This window comes from Triticum aestivum, chromosome 1A (genome assembly GCF_018294505.1).
Source record: "Triticum aestivum cultivar Chinese Spring chromosome 1A, IWGSC CS RefSeq v2.1, whole genome shotgun sequence".
Classification (NCBI taxonomy): Eukaryota; Viridiplantae; Streptophyta; class Magnoliopsida; order Poales; family Poaceae; genus Triticum; species Triticum aestivum.
The window spans coordinates 50,946,447-50,956,874 of record NC_057794.1 but is presented as its reverse complement, the minus strand read 5'-3'; positions in this window follow the sequence as shown (position 1 = coordinate 50,956,874).

The following is a 10,428-nucleotide window of genomic DNA, read 5'->3' as shown; positions in this document are numbered from 1 at the left end:
CGGTCCCTGAGTAGCCGAAACACCTTAGGAGACACAACTCACAACACAAACAAAATTGGGTTAAGTTGGGGCGGCAGAAGTGTATGGTGGGCAAGCCTATGTAGAAGTTATAGTGGTGGTTGATGAAGAAGAAATCGTCCCTAAGTAGCCTAAACACCTTAGGAGACTCAAATCACAACTCAAACAACCACTAATGCTATGGGGAACAAATTGGGTTAGGTTGCGGAAGTCGGTGGTGGTTATGCGGATGATATGGTGGAAGCCCTAGGCAAAGATGCCAAAGTTCCAAAAAAATTATGGAGTCAAATGGTGATGGTAGTATTTTTGTGGGAAGGGGATGTCAATAGCTTCAAAACGAGCTAAAGAACGTCAAAAACAGACTCCGGATGAATTAGTTATGGTCAAAACGGTGAAACGCCGAAGGCTGAAATCCCAGGGGCCGGATATCCGGGGGTCAGTGTCCAGATCCATGCAGATTTGGTGCTCTAGGAGCCGGATGTCTGGCCCGATGGCCCGGATGTTCGTCCTGTGGCCCGGATGTCCTGCCCAACGATTCCAGATCGGGATTGGGACTTCGAAACTTGATTTGGGGCGGAAATTGATGATTTGGGGGCAAAATTTGATGGATTTCGTGGATGGAAAGTGGGGAAAATTGGGGGAAAGATAGATCTACTCAAGACACAACGAATCCATGGATCAAAATCAACAAAACATCATCAAACCAACAAATTACAAAAAAAATTTGGGGCTACTTTTTGGTGGGGATTTTCAAATTAGGACGAAATCAACAAAATTAGGCTAGAAAACAAAGAGGGGAGACTCCGAAATCGTGATCAATGTGGCTCATGATACCAAGATGATATCATGAGACAAGCTGGCTCTGATACCAAGATGATGTAGGGTGGAACCATAGATGGTTGATCTTTCACGAAAGGAGCGGATTCCGTGAAGAACACGAAGAACATGAGGGGAAATCACAAGGGGAAACACTCAAGAACAAGTCCAATCACACATCCACTAGACAATTAAACACACAAGATCCACAAGGTACATGAACACAAAGGGAAAGATACAAGGTAAGGTTCATCTCCATGAGGAGGTCTTGAATCCACGAGGGGATCTTCCCGTGAGGGGTCTTGAATCCAAGGGGGATCTTCTCCGAAGAGGGGCCACGGTCTCTCTCGTGGATTAGATCCATAATGGTTGAGCAAAGCTCTATCTCTAATGAGCTACTACTTTGCTAACCCTAGAATGGATGATGGGGTGGTCTATTTATAGTGTAAGTCACGAAGGGGTAAGTGGGAAAGGGGATACATGGGCCTCGGGACCTGTCCATGCGCACAGGCAGGCGCCGAATGTCCGGGCTGGGGGCCGGATGTCTGACTGTTCGCGAGACGCCGGATGTCCGGCCTGGTGGTGGCCGAATCTGTTCTTCTCTGGATAGGCGCCGCTAGATTTCTAGGGGTGGTCGTTGGATGTCCGGGATGGCGCCGGATGTCCGGTCGCTGAAGCTCTTGGCCTTCTATTGGTGCAGCTCCTGGGCGGCTGCACACAGGCGCCGGATGTCCGGCCCTTGGCTCGGATGTCTTGCCGCTATAGCATGAGCAGCTCAGTCTTCTACCGTCATCGCTTCCAGGCTTCCCTCGCAGATGGTGTAGTTGTTCCTTGGCGCTTGCACTCCTCCTCATCATCCATGAAGCTCCGACAATACCTATGCATGCACAAGGGAGAAGTGCCAAGTAGTATACCATCCTCGAAGGGGTCAAGTGAGCACGTGTAAAGGAGATGATTCACCTTTGTGTATGTGAAGTAGAGGTCACACGTGTCACTTGCCAAACGGACTCTTGACATGGTGATGTTCATAGGATGCTCTGCATCAGCATGGGCCGTTAAAAGGCCAAAACTCAGGTCCGACTACAAATGGCCCAACTCATTTATGGGCCGTCAACAGGCTGAAAGGCACACCGGGCTGGGAATTGGACCAACACTTAAATGGGTCGCTAAAAGGCCAAAACTAAGGTCCAAATACAAATGGCCCAACTCATTTACGGGCTGTCAATAGGCTAAAAGACACCAGGCCGGAAATTGGCCCAACACTTAAATGGGTCGCTAAAAGACCAAAAGATGTACATCCTGAAAATTGGCCCATCCCTTGAATGGGCCGTTAAGAGACCGGAATCACATCAGGCCGATATTGATTCCAAATATATAGCGAGCTGTTAACGGGCTCAAACTGACGATGGGCTGCAATGGTGTCAAATCTTTAACGGGCCGTTGATGAGCCGAATTGGCTCATCTCGTATGGGCTGTGGGCTTAAATGGACCTGACACAAGTAGGCCTTATATGGGCCGGCCTGCTAATTTTTACTGAGCCGACCTTTTTCACCGGAATTCTCATAGGCGCCTCCTGTCCAATGAGTGGATGACATCTGTCCCAATGGTGAGCCAACACGTGTTTCCTCCGGCCAATGAGAATTTTACACGTGGAAAATCCCCATTGGTCTGGGCTATTAACGGATTATTGGATCCGAATCCGGACCCGATAGCTTAACAGCGACCCGTTATGGTGGATGCCAAGTGTTGGTCACCCTTGACGAAAGCACTTTCATGATGCGCCATTTATCATCATGGAAGTGGACACTTCTGTGATGATAATTTTGGTAATGTCATGGAACACTTCTACGACAACACATGTATGACTATCTTGATTCTGTCATAAAATTGTCATGGATGTACATGCATGACAGAAAACGTGACCTACTGTGACAAATACGTAACATCACAGAAGTTTCTTTTTTTGTAGTGATGGTCAGTTACAAAGAAGGGATAAACATGCCAATTCTTCTCCTCTTGCCTTGGAGGACACACCAAGGCACCAAAGGCTTCCTGTCCAGATACAGAGTCTCCTCATAGTTCGGTCTTCTAGCAGTTCACATTGCGGCCCTCCTGTCCGGCCCATGAGAATTAGGCCGACAACCTGAGGACCCCCCCAATCCAGGACTCCCTCAGTAGCCCCCGAACTAGCCTCCAACACCAGCGCTTCACTACTTCTCGAGTTCTTGACATATCTGAAGTCTCCGGCTTGCAGGGTGAGTTCCTCTCCTTCTTAATGTTTGGCATAACCCTTTTTTAGTCGGGTTCCCAAAAACCGCTCAGCTTGAGTTCGACCATGTGCTAGTGGGGCAATGTTCGAAATCCAAACAGCAGGCGTTGCTTAGCCTCGAGGTCAACCATTCCAATGTGAATAGTGCCTTTGCCTGACAGCTTTTGTCAAAGGGTCACAACCAGTCACAAGGATTGAACCGCCATGGAAACGGGATCCGTGGTTCGAGGCAGCGCCTCCATTGGCACGTCCCCTCAATACAGAGACCATGCCTGTATTTTAAGGGATATGATCAATGATTTCAATTACCCCACTCGCGCATAATGTCGCAAGCCCGTGGCGCAGTTAAAGGACCGTTGGCATTCACGGTAGCTTATAAAAGGGAAACCGCCACCACTATCGTTGTACGCCTTCTCTTTCCTCTTGCCATCACTTTCCCAATCTTCAGAGATCCAGCGCCCCATGCCATTCTTCCACAAGAAACCCCTTCAAGCCACTCCCTCACTTAAGTCATGGCCGGATCCGGTGCCAAGGGAAAGTGGGAGGCCTCCACCATCACAAATGACAACATCGAGGACTTGAAGTGCGCCGGTTATCTCCCAGCCAAAATCGCTCATTGGGCTCTAGAGGAGGGGTCAGGTCGTCCCCATGCCTTGACCATGCGAGAGGGTGGTGTTCGTCCCTCACTTCATCCAAGGAGAGGGCTTGCCGCTCCACCCCTTCATCAGGGGGGCTAATGTTCTTCTATGGGCTGGATTTCCACGATCCGGCCCTGAACTCCTTCCTCCATATATCGGCCTTCATGTTCATCCGCGAGGACTTCTTGCGAGTCCGGACGCATTTTGGCTTGTGGCTGAAGGCCTTCAATGTCAATCCGAAGATAGTCGACGACCAACAGGCTGATTGTGGCGGAGCGTTGATCAGCAGGCTCGCCCGGGTCGAGTGGGCACATTCATATATACTATCAAAGTTTGGCAGAAGGAGTGGTTCTATATCACAGAGCCATGGGATGCGGCCTGGACGGCAGCTCCCGAATTCAGATCCGGACCCCAGTGAGGCTAACCTCGTGGACCAAGAAGGGCCTCGACTAGGGATCCACCACAAAGGTGGAGTCGCTACAAAAGTGCATCTCCAACATGATAAAGGCGGGCGCCAACCTAACCAATGTGGTTCAGGTGATGCCCTGCTGCCGTCTCCTACCCTGCTAGCAAAGGGACACCCCGATGTAGTCCTATAAACTCAAGGATCCGTCCATCGTACAATACTTCTATGGCACCAACCACGAGAAACTGTGGAAGGTGTTGTTTAAGCCTGAGAAGCCGTGGTCGGCCAAGGAGGAAGACATCAGCCTCGATGCCACGCACCCCCCAAAGGAGGTAACAAAGTTCTGTCCATTCCATGTTCAGATGTTTGCATTCCAGGAGATTTAACTCTCATTCTTTTACTTCCACAGGGCTGGCTCGAGAAGGCCAAGAAGATCGACAACCCGGCCCCGCTGCTCGAAGACCCCCGGTCGGCTCTGTTGGAGGAGATGCTGACCGTGGCACCATACAAGGGGCCAGAGAAGAAGGAAAAGAAGAAGAAGAAAGAAGCGGAGGAGGCCAGGGAAGGCCTCTGCTTAAGAGGGCATCTGGAGACACCCAGGCTCCCTCTACTCAAGAGGGGGGGCAGGAAGAGGATGAGGAGGAGAGAGAATCCTCCCGTTCGAAGTCAGACGACGCCGAGGACGAGCAGCACTCTCATGCCCCAAAGAAATAGTGCATGCCCAAACTGGTCCTGCCCAATGCCAGCTCGGATTTTGATGAGGAGTCCGTAGTGTTTGAAGAGGTTCCGGAGAAGAACCCCAGGGTCAAGCTCCCTGCCCAAAGGTATGAATCCAGATATTCTCCAGGCGCTTGTTTCATTAGTTCATTGTTGATAGCACATGTGCATTTCATGTTACAACCCACCTCGCGCCCACCCCACTGACCAAACCTCAAAGGGGACTTCTCCGCCAGCCGAACTATGGGAGAGTGGATCTGCGTCGCTCTCTACGCCTACCCCAGCCATCTGGGAGACTGGGGAGATGCTATCCCAAAGGACCCCTCCCGGCCAGGACATGAGAGGCGGTGGAGACGAGATCATGGCCGAGGCTAATGCCTCAGTCGCTGAAGACCAGGAGGAGGGATCCCTCCTTTTGAACAAAGAGGGGGAGCTTGGGCAATTCGAGCCCTCCCAAAAGACAATCCCGGGCCCCCAAGGTCCTTGGAGGTGTCTATTCCGCCCTCTACCAAGGTGGGAGCTGAGGCCCTGCCGCCAGCGCCGAACACTAACGATCGAGCTACGACAGAGTGTCCAGATGTGATGGAGGAGGCGGTGACTAGCTCCTCCATCATCACAGAACACCACGCCCTGATGGGCGTGGTTCTACAAAGTATTCGGTCCGTCAACAGCGGACTGAGGGAAGCCTTTGGTGGCCTCCTGACGGGCTTCGAGGTAAGCCATGTAATATTCTTTCCATAGAGCGGGTTTTGGCTAACAAAGTGTGAGTAGTCCTTGCATGTAGCAGCCCCCGAGACTCTGTTAGGATTGAAAAGCCTGACAGAGGATCAAAAATCATTGAATCAAGAGTTTGAATGATTTGATTCTTTTTTTATTGCAGGCCTCATCCTTCGCGGCAGCTCCTAATGCCGCGACGCTGGATGAAATGAATCGGAAGCTCAAAAGCTCCGATGAGGAGCTCAACCTTGTCAACAAGCGGTTTGATGAAGCACAAGGTTAGACCGATCAAGACTTTACATTCCTCTTGTCGAGCAAAGCGTTCGGGTTTATTCCTAAGCAAGATATGCTTAATTATGTTTGTAGCTGTCGCCGTGGAGGGTGAGTGCCTCAAGGCCGAACTAAAGAAGGCCAAGGGGAGGCGGCCAAGCGAGCTGCCGTCGAACTCACATCGGTGAAAACCGTCAGTGAGAAGCACGATGCCAGAGTGGCCGAAGTGCAGCAAGAGCTCAGGGATGTCGTCACTAAATGTGAGGACCTTGAGGAGAAGAGTAAGGGTCAGGCCTCCGAGTTGTCCAAGGTAAAACAGGAGATCCAAGAGCCAAGGATGGAGACGCGGGGCGCCCGAGAAGAGCTTTGCCAAGTGAAGCAAATTGCTGACGGTAAGTCATACTTACTGTAGAGTGTCTTTGGCGGCAACAGGTTCACATTGCTCAAACGATTCTAGCATTCCTCGGGTGCATTTGTGGAGCTCCCGAGGAGTGTGACGGATGTCGCGAGGCACTATGCAGCTCGGGAGGGTGATACCGAACACAAGATGTTCTAGGAGTAGTTCTAGGTGCCCGAACACCCTCCCCTCCCGAGCAACCAGATGAAGCAGCTGATGGAGCTGCATCGGATGGCTGAGCCAACCATGAGGGACTTCTGTGTCTGGCTTTGGCCCGCAGAGCCAATATCGAGCAGTTACTTCGGCCTGGTGCAGGAGTTGCGCGATGCACCCTCCTAGGTTGATGTTGTCAAGCAATCCACGTGCATCGAAGGAGCTCGGATGGCCTTCGTGAAGACCATGGTGCACTGGCTTAAGATCAAGCTAGTTGAGATGGCCACCGGTCCCCACCTGCTGGAAAGGAGCATCGTCGTCCCGAGCAATATTTCTCCATTGTGATGGATGGTGCTCGGGCGATACAGGATGAGTGTCCCAAAGATGTAATCCTTGAATGAACTATCATGTATTAAATGACAAGTAGACCTTTTACTTCATAATGCGGCCCTTTGTATGGTTTATCATACTTGAATCTGTTTTGATTTTATTTTCACTCCTGGGCGGCCGTTTTGAGTCTGAAGGTTACCAATCATCAGCTTCAGCCCCCATGTAGATACTACAAGGGGTGTATCATCCCCGCACTATGACCCTTAGCCGATGTCTCGGTGCCCGGAGGTGGTAGTGCATGAGAGAAACAAGGAAATCGGACTATACAGTTTTATTACCTTCACTTGGCCATAGGAGCTTGACTGCGGGGACTGGTGACTAGCCCCAGTGTTTTCTGATGTTTGAGAGAGCCGAGGCATATGCCTTTATCACGTGGTTTGTGCAAAGACAAACCCTTCGTATAACACGGGGTAAATACTATCGATTTTGAGTTTAACACTTGTCATCGGATCGCCGAGTGATACGTCTCCAACGTATCTATAATTTTTTATTGTTCCCTACTATTATATTAGTTGTTTTGGATGTTTTATATACATTAATATGCTATTTTATATTATTTTTGGGACTAACTTATTAACCCAGAGCCCAGTGCTAGTTTATGTTTTTCCTTGTTCTTGAGTTTTACATAAAAGGAATATCAAACGGAGTCAAAACGGAATAAAACTTTGGCGGTGACTTTTCTTGGACCAGAAGACACCCGTGAGACTTGGAGAGGAGGCCAGAAGGCCTACAGGGAGGCCACAAGCCCTAAGGGCGCGCCCCAAGGGGCGCACCCCTAGGCTTGTGGCCCTCCTGTAGACCTCCTAACCCTAACCTTCGCACCATAAATACCCAAATATCCCCCAACATCAAAAGCTCCACCAAAATACTTTTCCACCGCCGCAAGCCTCTGTTCCCGTGAGATCCCATCTTGGGGCCGTTTCCTGCACCCTGCCAGAGGGGGATTCGATCACGAAGGGCATCTACATCAACTCTACTGCCCTTCCGATGAAGCATGAGTAGTTTACCACAAACCTACAGGTCCATAGCTAGTAGCTAGATGGCTTCTTCTTCTCTCTATGATCTTCAATACCATGTTCTCTCGATGTTCTTGGAGTTCTATCCGATGTAATATTCTTTTGTGGTGTGTTTGTCGAGATCCGATGAATTATGGATTTATGATCAGATTATCTATGAATATTATTTGAGTCTCTTCTGAATTCTTATATGCATGATTTGATATATCTGTATTTCTCTTCAAATTACCGGTTTGGTTTGGCCAACTAGATTGGTTATTCTTGCAATGGGAGAGGTGCTTAGTTTTGGGTTCAATCTTGTGGTTTCCTCACCCAGTGACAAAGTAGGGGTAGTGAGGCACGTATTGTATTGTTGCCATCAAGGGTAAAAAGATGGGGTTTTCATCATATTGCTCGAGTTTATCCCTCTACATCATGTCATCTTACTTAAGGCGTTACTCCGTTCTTATGAACTTAATACTCTAGATGCATGCTGGATAGCGGTCGATGTGTGGAGTAATAGTAGTAGATGCAGGCAGGAGTCGGTCTACTTGACACAGACGTGATGCCTATATTCATAATCATTGCCTTGGACATCATCATAACTTTGCACTTTTCTATCAATTGCTCGATAGTAATTTGTTCACCCACCGTATGCTTCCTTTCAAGAGAGAACCTCTAGTGAATCCTATGCCCCCAGATCTATTTTCCATCATATATTTTCAGATCTGTAAACCGAAATACCCAAAAATACCTTGCTGCAATTTATTTGTTTTTACTTTATTTTAGGTTTTAGTAATCTTTTATATCTATATCTATCAGATCTCATCCTTGCAAGTGATCGTGAAGGGATTGACAACCCCTTTATCGCGTTGGGTGCAAGTGTTTCATTGTTTGTGCAGGTGCATAGATTGGAGACTTGCATGTACCTCCTACTGCATTGATACCTTGGTTCTCAAACTAAGGGAAATACTTATCTCTAGTTTGTTGCATCAACCTTTCCTCTTCAAGGGAAAAACCAACGCAAGCTCAAGAAGTAGTGCCAACCAGTTCTCACTTATTATGATAGTCAGTTTTCTGCTTTCTCCACTGAGGTACTTAACCAGGCTAGCCAGAAGTACAATCGCAGAGGTTCTCCCTTTACCTTCTTAGCCAAACGCGCGGAACGTAAGAAGGTAAGCACAGGAGTCCGGCAACCCTCCCCCACTATGCATACCTCAGGTTAAAGATGCCTGGACCCAAGGGTGTCATCACAGTCAACAACAATATGGAGCGCTCACTCCGGACCGAGGAACATACCACGTCTCTGGCTGCCGAAGACCAAACATGTGTCGACGGGCCAAAGTACCTGCCCACCGTCAAGTCGCGAGAGGCAAGCAAACGAGCCTAAGCCCTGTCTCCTTTCAGGGAGCCTCCCAACGGTCGATGCAAATAGGATACGCCCCCACAGCACGACCACCCTAATCGCATGCTATGTGCCTCGACAACATGATGACCCACAAGTATAGGGGATCAGTTGTAGCTCTTTTCGATAAGTAAGAGTGTCAAACCCAACGAGAAACAGAAGGAAGTGACAAGTAGTTTTCAGTAAGGTAATGTCTGCAAGTGCTGAAATTGTAAGTAGCAGAGTAGTTTGATAGCAAGATAATTTGTAACGAGCAAGTAATGGTAGTAGTAACAAAAGTGCAGCAAGGTATCACAATCCTTTTGAGGCAAAGGATAGGCCAAAACGGTCTCTTATGATAAGCAAAGCTTTCTTCAGGGTACACGGGAATTTCATCCAGTCACTTTCATCATGTTGGTTTGATTTGTGTTTGCTACTTTGATAATTTGATATGTGGGTGGACCGGTTCTTAGGTGTTGTTCTTACTTGAACAAGCCTCCTACTTATGATTAACCCTCCCACAAGCATCCACAACTATGAGAAAAGTATTAAGAATAAATTCTAACCATAGCATTAAACTTTTGGATCCAATCGGTCCCTTACGAAATAGCGCATAAACTGGGGTTTAAGCTTCTGTCACTCTCGCATCCCAACATCTAATTGCTACCCCACAGTGCATTCCCTTCGGCCCAAATATGGTGAAGTGTCATGTAGTCGACGTTCACATGACACCACTAAGGGAATAACAACGTACATACTATCAAAATATCGAACACATATCAAGTTCACATGATTACTTGCTACATGATTTCTCCCGTGGCTTCAAGAACAAAAGTAACCACTCACAAATGATAAACATGTTCATGATCAGAGGAGTCTTAAATAGAATAATGGATCTAAACATATAATCTTCCACCAAATAAACCATATAGTAATCAACTACAAGATGTAATCAACACTACTAGTCACCCACAAGCACCAATCTATAGTACCAGTAACAAGATTGAATACAAGAGATGAACTAGGGTTTGAGAGGAGATGGTGCTGTTGAAGATGTTGATGGAGATTGCCCTCTCCAAGATGGGAGAGTTGTTGGTGATGATGATGACGATGATTTCCCCCTCCGGGAGGGAAGTTCCCCCGGTGGGATCACTCTGCCGGAGGGTAAAAGTGCTCCTGCCCATGTTCTGCCTCGAGACGGAGGCGCTCCATCCTGAAAGTCTCCCCCTTATTTTTTTCTAGGTCAAAATGACTTATA